Source organism: Petaurus breviceps, unplaced genomic scaffold (genome assembly GCF_028583685.1).
Source record: "Petaurus breviceps papuanus isolate PSGF00001 unplaced genomic scaffold, PetGlider_PUasm1.0 164, whole genome shotgun sequence".
Taxonomy (NCBI): domain Eukaryota; kingdom Metazoa; phylum Chordata; class Mammalia; order Diprotodontia; family Petauridae; genus Petaurus; species Petaurus breviceps.
This window is the reverse complement of record NW_027185735.1, coordinates 17,641,055-17,654,729: the sequence shown is the minus strand read 5'-3', so window position 1 is coordinate 17,654,729 and position 13,675 is coordinate 17,641,055. Positions and strand designations below refer to the sequence as shown.

General features: G+C 39.3%; 1 pseudogene; it reads left to right on the top strand.

The window, feature by feature from the left end:
* The first annotated feature begins 5,346 nt into the window (after positions 1-5,346).
* LOC138156901 (bcl-2-associated transcription factor 1-like) lies at positions 5,347-8,979 on the top strand (annotated as a pseudogene).
* The last annotated feature ends 4,696 nt before the right edge of the window (positions 8,980-13,675 follow it).

Below are 13,675 nucleotides of genomic sequence, written 5' to 3'. Positions count from 1 at the left end.
CAAAGCAAGAGCCATTACCCTCTGAATGATCTCTTGGTCCCCCTATGCTCTGTGGGCCGGAAGCTTTGGAGGTAGCTATGTGGCAGCAGCTGCATCTGTCGTGGTTCCACCACCTCTTGCCCTTGGGTCAGGGGCTGGACTGTGCTCTTCCTTCAGCCTGGTTCCAACAGAGGTCCCCACTGACCTTTTACTTTGTCTTTTGGGTTGACAAGTCTGGAAACCACCACAGCTGCTGGTGATTCACTCTCCTGAAGTATGCTCTGGCCAGTCTGGGCTCCTGATTGGGGCTTCCCTAGGGCCAGAACTGTGGCTCAGACAGGACTGCGCTCTGCTCCCAGCTCGGTGCAATAGATCCTTTCTGTTGACCTGCCAGGCTGGCTTCAGTGGGAGATTTGTTTCTCTCTCTCACTTTGTGGATTCTGTAGCTCTAGAATTTGTTTAGAGTAATATTTTACAGGTGTTGGAGGTGGTTGAGGTGGGGGGTCAAAAAATTTCCTGCTTCTACTGCACCATTTTGTCTCCACCCAATAGGTACACTTTGAAGACTTTTTTTTTTCAGAATGTGCAAATTTATATGTAAGGGAAATTACTCTGGGAGGGTTATAAAGGATGATATGAAAAGAGTAGAGAGAGAGTAGGTGGTAAGATTTCTTAGGAGGGAAGGCAGCAAGCATTTCTTAAGTATCTCTGTGTGCCAGACACTGTGCTAAGCATTTTACAAACTCATTTTTTATTATTTATTATTTATTTTATATTATTTATCTCATTTAATACTCACACCAATCTCACTGAGGTAGCAATATTAATAATAGTTCCCATTTTATGGTTGAGAAAACAGAGGCAGACTTGCCCAAGATCACCCAGCTAGTAAGCATCTGAAATTAGATTTGAACTCATGTTTTCTTGACTCTAGGTCTCATGCTCTATCCATAGCACCACCCAACTACTCCAGTAGATTGGGGAGTCTTCTACATGGAGATGGAAATTGAAATCATGAGGGTCGAAGGAAATTGCCAAAGGAGAAAATATAGACAGAGAGAAGAGGGTTGATGAAAGATCTTTGGGGAACACTCATATTAAGGCTTTGGGAAGATGATGGGAACAATTGATGGATTCCTGTGATTGTCTTCAAAGCTGAGGGAGGATAGCATTCAGTAACAGAGTTTATTTAGTAATATTAAAATCTACAGGGGCAGAGTCAAGATGGCAGAGTAAAAGCACGACCTCCGAGTGGCTCCAGCTTCCACCTTCCCGAATCAATGTAAAAAGGAGACTCTGAATAAACTTTGGAGCTGCAGGACTCACAAAATGACACAGAGAAGCTAACCTCCTCCTGAGGACAGCCCCACAGGCCAGCAGGAATTGGCCAGTGCAGCGCTCTGGGAGCTGAGCCCAGGCCAGCGAGCAGGAAGTTTTAGCCCCAGTGTGGGCCTAACCAGCCACTGGGCGGAGGGCCTCCAGATCAGCAGGAGCTGTGGCTGTTTCTAGAATTATCAACACATAGATGTGAAGAACAAAGTGAGAGGTGAGTGAAGTCTGGACTTTGGGACCCAGTAAGTGGGAGTGTGTGGCTTTTGCCCCCGGGGCAATAAGCCGCTGAGATGCCCAGCACAGCCAGCCAGTGCCATGTGGCAGCTTCAGCTCCTGGACTGCAGACTGTAGGGGGACCAAGTGACCAGTCTGAGGGATAATCGCTCTTGCTTCACCCTTCTTGGATCTGGATTGCAGTCTAGGGTGCAGGTCCTGGGATATGAGTCCAGCTTGCCTGAGTGTGTGGAGGCCTCAGAGAGGGCACCCATCTAATACCTCCGGCAGCTGAGAAAACCCCAGCATTTGAGACAAACGCTCCCCTGTCTGGTGGCAGAGTCCTACTGTGGCAAAAAGCCCAGGGGTCAAGTGACTAAGGGGCAACATGACCAGGCAAAGGAAGCAAAGCAGACAGAAGATTCCAACATTAGACTCCTATTTTGGGGACAAAAAGAAGCAAAGTATGGAACAGGAGGAAGACAGTGAAGTCAGAAGTCCTGCACCAAAAGCTTCAAAAGAAAATACAAGCTGGTTACAGGCCATAGAGGACCTTAAGAAGAAGATAAGAGAAGTGGAGGAAAAATTGGGAAGAGAAATGAGAATGATGTAAGAAAATTACAAAATGAGAGTTAACAGCCTGACTGAGGAAAATAACACCTTAAATAAATAGAGTAAATCAAATGGCAAAAGAAGCTCAAAAAAGCAATGAGAATGCCTTAAAAAGCCGAATTTGCCAGATGGAAAAATAATTTTAAAAGCTCACTGAGGAGACTCATTGCTTCAGAATAAGATTGGAGCACATGGAAGCTAATGACTTTATGAGAAATCAAGATGCTGTTAAACAGATACAAACAAATGAAAGAATAGAAGGCAATGTGAAATATCTCATAGGAAAAACCACTGACCTGGAAAATAGATCCAGGAGAGATAATTTAAAAATTATTGGACTACCTGCAAGCCATGATCAAAGTAGGAACCTAGAAATCATCCTTCAGGAAGTTCTTAAAGAAAACTGCCCTGATGTTTTAGAACCAGAGGGCAAAATAAGGTTGAAAGAATCCACCACTCACCTCCTGAAAAAGGTCCCCCCCAAAAAAACTCCTAGGAATATTATGGCTAGGTTTTGAAATTCCCATATCAAGGAGAGAATATTACAAGCAGCCAGGAAGAAACAATTTGAATATTATGGAAACAAAATCAGGATAACCCAGCATCTGGCAGCTTTTACACTGAGGGATCAAAGGGCTTGGAATATACTATTCTGGAGTTCAAAGGAGCTGGGATTAAAACCAAGAATCACCTACCCAGCAAAACTGAGTATCATGTTTCAGGGGAAAATATGGTCATTCAGTGGAACAGAGGACTTTCAAGCATTCTTTTTTTTTTTTTCCTTTTGGAGGGCAATTGGGGTTAAGTAACTTGCCCAAGGTTATACAGGTAGTATTTTTGTGTGGGTGTTAAGTGTCTCAGGCCAGAACTGAACTCGGGTCCTCCCAACTCCAGGGCCAGTGCTTTATTCACTGCACCACCTAGCTGCCCCTCAAGCATTCTTGATGGAAAAACCAGAGTTGAATAGAAAATTTGACATTCAGATACAAGAAGCAAGAGAAGCATGAGAAGGTAAAGAGGGAAAAGAAATCATAAGGAACTTATCAAAGTTGAACTATTAACATTTCTACATGGAAAAACAATAATTGTAACTGATGAAACTTTTGTCAGTATGAAAATAGTTGAAGGGAATAGCAATATATATATATATGTCTATATATGAGGGTATATGGGCATAAGAATACATATGTGAATGTGTGTATATATGTTTACAGGTATACATAGATAGAGGGCACAGGACCAATTTAACAGGAAGGGATGATACTTAAAAGGTGAAATTAAGAGGTGAGAGAGGAATAAAATTAGAGGAGATGGGGAGAGACAGAATGGGGTAAACTATCTCATATAGAAGAGGCAAGGGGAAAAGGTTACAATGCAGGAGAAGAACAGGAAGGGAAAAGGGAATGGGTTAACCTCATTCTCATTGAATTTGGCTTGGGAAGGGAATGAAATACACACTAAATAGGGTATCTCACCCTAAAGGAGAGTAGGGGCGAAGGGGATCAGAGGGGGGATGATGGAAGGGAGGTCAGGCTGCAGGGGAGGGAAGTTGGAAGCATCTACTTTTGAAAAGGGACAGGACCAAAGTAGAGAATAGAACAAGTGGAAGGTGGGATAGGAGGGAGGGAAATATAGTCAGTCTTTTACAATATATCTACTATGTTATTGTTTTGCAAAAAATGTGTACATGTAAAACCTATACTGAACTGCTTATCTTCCCAGTAAGGGTGGGTGACAAGGGAGGAAGGGAATGAATCTTTAATTCAAAGTTTTAAAATCAAATGTTTGAATATCTATCTATCTATATACTATTATTAATACTATTTTACATGTATTTGGGAAATAAGATATACAGGCACTGGAGCGTAGAGATGCACCATGCCCTACTGGAAAATTTTAAAGGGGTATGGGAGAAAATATGGGAGAGAGCAGATTGGAGGAGGGGATATCCTGTGGGACTGCTATTTTGGGGTGGTGGGTAGGGGAAAAACGGGGAGAAAATTTGTAACTCAAAATCTGGTGGAAATGAATGATGTAAATCAGAAGTTAAGAAAGCATTTGAAAAAAAAATCTATAGAGAGGTCAAGGAAGATGGATGGGCTGTTGGATTAAGTGATTTAGAAGTTTTTGGCAGACTTTGAGGGATCAGTGTCAACAGAGTGTTTTTTTTTTCTGGCTTGGCTCCACTCCTCACCCTCCCCTTGCCCTGCACCAGTTTCGACTAAAAATGCTCTATACATTTTAAAATGTGAATATAAATGAGTTTTAGTAAATGTCAGTGAGTTTTAGATATCTACAACCCAAGCAAGAGAACCATTACTTCTCAGATTGAGTTCCTTTACATGTCACATGCTTTCATTCTGAGACTTCCGAATTATTTACAATTATGTTAATTTAATAACTGTTACTTATTATTAATTAATAATTTCATAAACACTTAACAAATACAAAAAAGAACATTTTCAGGTACAAAGCATAAAAGAGACGACTGCACATATAACTTCTATTATACATAGGTTACTTCTTTTTTCAAATTATGTAAAAAATTCCGTGTGTTACTCTAAAAGCTGCCCTATTTGACTGAGTTCCCTTCTGAACTTGCTTCTAGTCTCTTCTGTGCTCTTTTAAAAAATGCTTCAATAATCCTTTTAAATTTTATTTTTGAGGCAACATTATTGTAGACCTGCTTTATCCCTAAATCTTACCCGCAATGGAAAAAACCCCAACACCTCATATAGCGAAGAATAAAATCCCTATACATTGGCCATGTCTAAAAATTCATATTTAGTCTTCCATCTTAAATTCATCTCCTCTTTCTCATGAAGTAACTAGTACAGATCATCACTGATCCTTTGGAATCATACTTGGTCAATGTATTGATCAAAGTTCTTGACCATTTCAAAATTATTTTTCTTTGCTATGTCATTGGCACTATATTAATTGTTTCCTGATTCTGCTCACTTACCTTGGCATCAGTCTTTATTGGTTTCTCTGAACCCATTCCTTTTGTCATTTCTTATAACACAATAATATGCCATTACAGTTATTTATTGCAATCTGTTCAACCTGTTGTAGTCAGTGAAGCATGTGTTTAACGTTTTTTTTTTCTTTTTTGCATTTTTGGTGAAATTTTTATGCCTTAATATATGATTAATATGTGATTAATTTCTGTAAAGATGCCACACAACTGGGAAAAACTATACATATACATATAGATGAAAGCATATAAGCATTAATTAAGCACCTATTATGTGCAAGGCATTGTGTTAAGTGCATTACAAATATCTCATTTGACAATGGAGATAAGTGCCAGGAACCGTGTTAGGCCCATCAGGCATTGGGATTTAGACTTTAAATTTCACAAAACATCTCCAGGAGGAATTGTACAGTGTTTCAATGATATCACTTGACTACTTGCCACTTTATCAGAACCCAAGGAACAATCCACTGGAAGAAATGGGTCGTTCCAACTCTAGATCACATTCTTTATGGTCAAAATCCAGATTATAATCTAGTTCCAGGTCAAGGTCCAGATCACATTCTAAAAAGAAGAGATACAGTTCTAGGTCCCGTTCCAGGACATATTCACGATCTCGTAGTAGAGATAGTGTTTATTCTAGAGATTAGTGTGGAGATTACAGAAATAACAGAGGAATGAGAAGGCCTTGTGGGTACAGAGGGAGGGGTAGACGGTATCATCAAGGAGGTGGTGGTAGATATCATCGAGGTGGCTATAGACCTGTCTGGAATAGAAGACACTCATGGAACCCTAGATGGGATTGTTCATGTTCCAGGAGTTCAAAACGAAGATCTGTGTCTTCTCAGAGATGTAGAAGCCAATCTTGCTGGTCTCACAGATTTTCCAGGTCTCGAAGGTCATCTTCATCTCGCTCCTCTTCCTCATATAGCAAATCACCTGTCTCTTCAAAAAGACGAGGTCTCTTGAAAAGCAGACCAAAAAAAATGAAGGGACTCCCCAATAAGACAGCCCTTTGAAAAACAAATCACAGGAAGAGCAGAAAGATACATTTGAACATGACCCCTTGTAGCGGCAAGCACCCCAAGCACATCCTCAGGGTTTGCTGCTACCACAGGTTCTTGGATCTGCTTTGATAAAGGAAAGCAACTCAAAATGGGTTAACAAGCTTACTTTAATCAGTCAGACATATATCGTTTACCTTGTTCAGGGGAAAAAGGTCAGCACCCCGAATTTCAAAGCATACAGGCAGAATTATCAAGACAGAAACAGATCAAGTAGACAGATTTCCAAACTGTCCAACCATTACATCCATACCCAGTCAACATCTGGGTTTTTCAAAGCCGGGGGGACTCTGGACAACGGCTTTTCAGAATACAGATCAAATCACAGAACACTTCTCAAAGTGAGCCCCCAAAACAAAGCTACACATCAGGGCTTATATAGCCTTCTCCTGGCTCAGAGAATGTAACAACCTTTTGGACCCACTGGCCAATCAAAAAGTATCTACTGAAAAACAAGCCTCCCACCCCAGGCTTCAGGTGCACTTTAGCCTAGCGGCAGGGAAGATCTTCCAAATTTGCATTCCCATTACACCCCTCTGAACCCATTGATGATTTTAATAAATCATCAGCAGCATCTGGTGACATTTGCCCTGGTCTTTCAGCATATGATAATAGCCCAAGATCACCCCATAGCCCTTCTCCTATTGCCACACCTCCTAGTCAAAGTTCATCTTGTTCAGATGCTCCCATGCTCAGCATAGCCCACTCTACAAAAAATACTCCTCAGCATTCACATTCCATTCAGCATAGTCCTGAAAGGTCTGGATCTGGTTCCCTTGGAAATGGTTCTAGTCACTACAGCCCCTCTCAGAATATTTCAATTCATCATGTCCCTTCATGAAGATGCCCTACAAAGACAATCCCACCACAGAATGTTCCAAGGGAAGAAACTAGAATGCGTTCTTCATTTTATCCTGATGGTGGAGATCAGGAAACTGCAAAGACTGGAAAGTTTTAAAAAAGGTACACAGATGAAGAGTCTAGAGTATACCTGCTTGATAGGGGTAATACCAGGGAGAAAGAGGCCCTAAAGGAGAAAGGAGAAGAAAAAGGGAGGGCAGAGGGAGAATGGGCGGATCAGGAAGCTTTAGATTATTTCAGTGATAAAGAGGCTGGAAAACAAAAGTTTAATGATTCAGAAAGGTTTATAGACAGTTCAGGAAGTCTGTCCTGGCAGATCAGGGTAAACATTTTGCCACTTCATCTCACCCGAATGCTGAGGAGGAGGGAACCAAGTACAAATCTCAAGTTTCACTCAAGGGCAACAGAGAAAGTGATGGATTTAGAGAAGAGAAAAATTATAAACTTAAAGAGACTGGATATGTAGTGGAAAGGCCTAGCACTACAAAAGATAAGCACAAGGTAGATGACAAAAGTACCAAGAGAATAATGGTGAAGAAAGAAACTCAGTCACTTGAGCAGGTAAAGTCTGAAAAGCTCAAAGAACTCTTTGATTACAGTCCCCCTCTACACAAGAATCTGAAGGCAAGAGAAAAGTCTACCTTCAGAGAGGAGAGCCCACTTAGGATCAAAATGATAGCCAGTGATTCCCATCACCCTGAAGTCAAACTCAAAATGGCACCTGTACCTCTTGATGATTCCAACAGACCTGCTTCCTTGACTAAAGACAGACTGCTTTCTGGTACACTTGTCCATTCTGTCAAGAAGAAACAAGAATTCTAGTCCATCTTTGACCACATCAAGTTGCCACAGGCCAGCAAAAGCACTTCAGAGTCATTTATTCAGCACATTATGTCCTTAGTTCATCATGTTAAAGAGCAATACTTCAAATCACCTGCAATGACCCTAAATGAAAGGTTCACCTCATATCAGAAGGCTACCGAAGAACATTGCACCTGGCAAAAAAGCCCAGAAATACACAGGAGAATTGACATCTCTCCAAGTGCCCTGAGGAAGCATACCTGCTTATCAGGAGAAGAGAGAGTTTTTAAAGAAGAAAATCAAAAGGGAGATAAAAAATCAAGGTGTGATTCTGCTGATCTGCGACATGACTTTGACCGTGGTAGAAAAGAAAGAAGTAAAGAACAGGGGGATTCCAAGGACTCCAGGGAATCCAGTGGATCCAGAAAGCAAGAAAAACCTCCTAAAGATTACAAAGAATACAAATCTTACAAAGATGACAGTAAACATAAAAGCAGAAAGCAAGACTGTTCTCGATCTTTGTCCTCTTCATCATCATCATCTTCCTTAGCAAGCTCTCGAGAAGAAAAAGAAAGTAAGAAGGAAAGAGAAGAAGAATTTAAAACCCACCATGAACCAAAAGAATATTCAGGCTTTACAGGAGTCAGCCGACCCAGGGGAACTTTTTTTCGAATTAGAGGCAGAGGAAGAGCCAGAGGAGTTTTTGCTGGGACAAATACTGGTCCAAACAACTCAAATACTACTTTTCAAAAGAGACCGAAGAGGAATGGGATGCAGAATATACCCCAAAGAGCAAGAAGTACTTCTTGCATGACGACAGGGATGATGGTGTGGATTATTGGGCCAAAAGAGGAAGAGGCCGCGGCACTTTCCAACGTGACAGAGGGCGATTTAACTTCAAAAAATAAGGTAGCAGTCCAAAATGGACACATGACAAATACCAAGGGGATGGGATTATTGAAGATGAAGAAGAGACCATGGAAAATAATGAAGAAAAGAAGGACAGACACAAAAGAGAAAAGGTAGAAAATTCCAACTTGTCAGTGAATTGAAGAACAGATTTCCGTCAGTGTGGGCGAGGAGGATGACAATTTGCTAAAACTTAGTAAATCTAATTTTATAAACAGAGCTTGCTATGGTTTATATATGGTATGTAGTTTCCCCCCGGCTCTGTTAATCTTCACTTTCTGTGTTTTTTTTTTTTAAATTATAGGAATAGTAAATCTGAAGTAAGATTGCAACTGAGAGCAGAACTTGCACCCACCATTTTTTTACGTGATTTTTTTGTTTTCAAAAACGAATGTAAGCATTTTACTTAAATTTTACTGTTTGCAAGTAGTCTGTAGATTTTTTGTTTTAAGTCTTTAAATATCTCAATAATAGTAGAGTGTATGTGGAGGACTGTACTGAAGTAAACAAAGTAGAAAGTTGCTACGTACCATATTTGTAACTATCAACTTAAAAAAAACTTTTGCTGTTTTTGTTATATGCATTGTAATTCTGTTTTGTCTATAAGATATGGTCAAGTACAACTCTGTGAAAGTTCTGATTTTTCCTTCCCCCTGTTTGTCAGTGTTTTATTCCAAAGTAAACTTTAGCACTATATACAAATCCCTGAACAGAAATTGTTTATACAAATTGCTAATTATTTTAACAGTACTAAGCTGTTAGTATCTTCCTTAAGTAGAGCACATTACACTGTAGGGTGAACAGTCTTTGAAATGTACTACATAAGTTCTGTTGCTTTGGTGAACTAATAATAAGCAAGTTCAACACTACAGTGAATGTTTTAAAAGGGGGGAAATAGCATTTTTGCTCAGCCTAACAGTTGAGAAGTAGAAAAGGTCACTACTTCTCTTTATATTAATTACATATTAAAATCAGATTAGATAGTTTGATAAAATGGTTTTCTACTGAGAGCAAGGACTAAGTACAAATATAGGAAAGCTTTAGAGCCATTCCTCTTTTGCTTCAAAACTCACTGTTGGCACTCTTTGAGGACTGATTCATGGTCTTGGACAATCAACTACTCTTTGAGGAATGACATTGGTCTGTAACTAACAATGTTGTGGTTAAAATTCCACCTAATTTGTACTAAGTTTAAAAACCCTTCAATGCTAATGCGATGTGGCTGATAGGATGGGGAAGACCCTACAGAAAAATTTTCATGCAGATGCTTACAGAGCTGAAGCATTTAATGGAAAGAAAATATTCATATTTTACGTGATTTAAAAAAGTGGAATGTTTTAGCTTGAAAAATATCAGCTACATATGTTAGGCAATAAGGACAAACTATTCACTAGAAATGTTTTGAATTATTTGTTTTTCAAATGTCACCAATAAAAAGTTTTTGTCAGGAAGTTTGTTGCAGCATTGAAAAAACAGCAACAAATATCTCATTTGGTACTTATAAAACCTGTAAAGTAGGTGATATATGTGTATATATTTACATATGTTTAACACATACATACATGTACATGCATATGCACAATGTGCATACACAGAAGTGTGTGTATATACGCACGTCTTTTTGTTTTCATTCAGTAATTATCAGAGATTTATCGTATTTAACATTTCTAAAACTTTATTCAAGTCCTTAGCTTCGTTCTTGTCTATCTTTTTGTTAGATTCATCTAGGTCTGGAAGGGGGTACATTGAAATCCAATACAACCAATAAACATTTATTAAGTACCTACTATGTGCCAGGCACCATGCTAAGCACTGGGGATAGAATTAATAAAAAGACAGTCCCTAACCTGAAGGAGTTTACAATCTAATTAGGGGGAGACAATATACAAAGGAAGCAAGAAAGCAGAGAGTTGAGGAAGAGGAACACCAGGGCGTCTGTAGTCAGAAGATATCTTGTTCCATGGAATTCAAACCAGGCAAAGCAGTAGATGCAGAGTAGAGTTAATAAAAAAAGTTCAGTTTCTGCCCTCTACAAAGGAAATCACTGGGAGGAGTTTGGTACTCCACCATCCAGCTTTCTAATCAGAGGGGAGAACGAATACCTAAATTATTACAATTTTGCTGTCTTTTCTAGAGAAAAATTATATATAGATATGTTATATCTAAATATTATCATATATTATATTAATATACTATATTTCATTTTATATATAATTTAACCACCTCTTATTTTAAGTACTTAAAGGGGGTATGTATACTAGTAATAATATGTTAATTCCCTGATCTCATGCAGATTGGGCTAATTTTTCTTTAAGAGGCAATGAGACCACCCTCAGGACTTAATTGGTTCAGAGGACTAAGAGCTCAGGTAGGTAAAAATGGCTATGAGGACATCACCAAAGAGACAGAAGTTTGGCAGGTGGACCACCGTGGGCAACTCAAAGACAGAGGGGTCTCATTCACTTGAATCAACTCTTGGTGTCTTTAGTGTATATCCCCTATTGAATATTCTTCTCCTGATATGGTTAAGTACATTTTTTTTCTATTAACTGTTCAATGACCTCTGACTGTCTTATCTGGTTGCACTGTTAAACCTAAAATATTAGGGGACTGGTCTGAGGCAGGCCTAGCACAGAACAGCATGCCATTTGGAATATATGTGTGTGTGTGTGTGTAAGTATGCACACACACATATACGATTTTTTCTTTCCTTTTAATCTTCCCTTCATGACTCCTCCTCTAAAATTGGAGTTTGTTTTGCTTATGACTAAAGCCTTACTGAATCTATCTTCACTCTTAATTCCTCTATTTCCCTCTCCTTGTTCCTACCTATTTCCTATTGATTTCATGTACACGAAATCAATAGGAAATAGGTAGGAAATAAATCAAACTCTCTCTGTTCCAGTTCCAGTTTCAGTTCCTTGTTCAGTTCAGATAAAAGTGAGTTTCATGTGATGCTCAGTTTCTCCACCACTCTATGTTTCTACAGTCTTCTTTCCATGCACCTTGATTAAATTCCACTCCCTTCTTTTTTCTTTCTTCCTTACTATTTCCCTTTTCCCCTTCCTTTTCTTTTTTTCTCTTAAGATAATCAAAATACAACAAAACCACTCCCAGGTCTTATATAATTTTTTAAATAGTGCAATTTAATAATGACTTCACATACTAACATTACCATGTAATTGAGGGGGTAACTTTCTTTTGTTTCCCACTGTAAGAAGCAAGCTGTCCTTTTTTACCTCTGTGTTTCTGAGTGGTATAGCAGAATTAACTTAGCTGCTCTCCAGTGTAAAGAAAATATTTATATCTGCAATCCTGAGAATGCTAGCTTTTCAAATGTATTTCTTCTTAGACTTTCCCCAGTTAGGTGTTATCACAGCTCCAAGAAGCCATCATCCCTATCCTTTAGATCTTTTAGTGTTTGATTCAAGAAAGGAAGGCTTTAAACTAGGCTGCCTTTCTTTCTTTCTTTTTTTTTTTTTTTTTAAAGCAATCGGGGTTAAGTAACTTGCTCAAGGTTACACGGCCAGTTATTTCTGGGTGTGGTGCTGAGTATCTGAGCCCAGATTTGATCCAGGTTATCCCAACACTGGAGCCATGCTCTTACTCACTGAGCCACCTGGCCACCCCTAAGCAATTGGGGTTAAGTAACTTGCTCAAGGTTACATGGCCAGGTGTTTCTGGGTGGGTGCTAAGTGTCTGAGCCAAGGATTCGATCTCCAGGTCATCCCAACACTGGAGCCGGTGCTCTTACTCACTGTGCTACCTGGCCGCCACTAGGCTGCCTTTCTTAAAGGTCAAGTTCATAGTCTCTGAATAGAAAACTCTACTAAATGTTTGGTATTGTTTTCCTTCCTATTGTTAATTTGTGCTTTGTATTAATTGACATTTTAGTCATTTCAGGCTGTGTATTTGTATGTGTTGGTAGTGGGGAGATATTGTATAGAGAAAAACTGTTGAGGGCCAGTTTTGACCCGGTCCATATATGGGAAGACTCTGGTCCAGGATTTCTCCCAAGCCAGCTCCCTGTGAAAGCCATATTATGTCTTAAGACTGGCTCATCACATCTTCCTGACTTGCAGGAGTCTAGGACGTGATAACCAAGCAGTGACCCAGACATAGATGCATGCAAGGGAACAAGGGCATTAAAACATGGATGTATGTAAGTAAACAAGGACATTATAACATACAGATGTACGTAAATGAACAAGGACATTAAACATTCTCTTTGGGGAACCTAATTGCTTTACATTTATTATATAAACCCTGTTCTGATCAATAAATTGGAATTACTATGACAGAACCTACCTGGCTCATGTCCAATCATTCCATGCTCTTCGGTTTGGCCCTTGCCCATTTTGATGCAGGCATAAAAAAACTGCCTAGAAAAGTGTGGTTGGGTCAACAGGACTTTTCATTTCAATATTTCTAAGCTTTGAATCAAATTGTCACTGACGTTCTGAGAAGAAGTAATCTGAGGAATATTTGACTAAAACTAAAAAACCGTGTTGTGGGGGGACAGAAGGAAAAGAGTGGGAGAAAGCCATATGCAAAATAGGAATGGAATCTGTTGAAGTAACTTGAGAATAAATGAGGAGAAAGACAATGCAATATATTAAATAAAGAGCAGACTTTGAATTCAGGAAGACCTGAGTTCAAATTTTTCCATACTACTGGCTTTGTTACTCTGGGTAAATCACTTAGTACCCCATCTAGATTAAGACTATATATAAAGTATCAAGCAGTTCCCAATTGGTATTGACCAATAGAGTTTCCTCATTAGGAGATCTCTGAAATTACAAGTCTGGTCCCAGAAAAAGTGAATTTGATTTTTTTTTTTGCTATTTGTGTATTACATTTATTGAGGTGATAGAGAGGATATGAGAGAGTAGTAGTTCCAAAGGGGGTCTTCTAAATACCTGCTTTG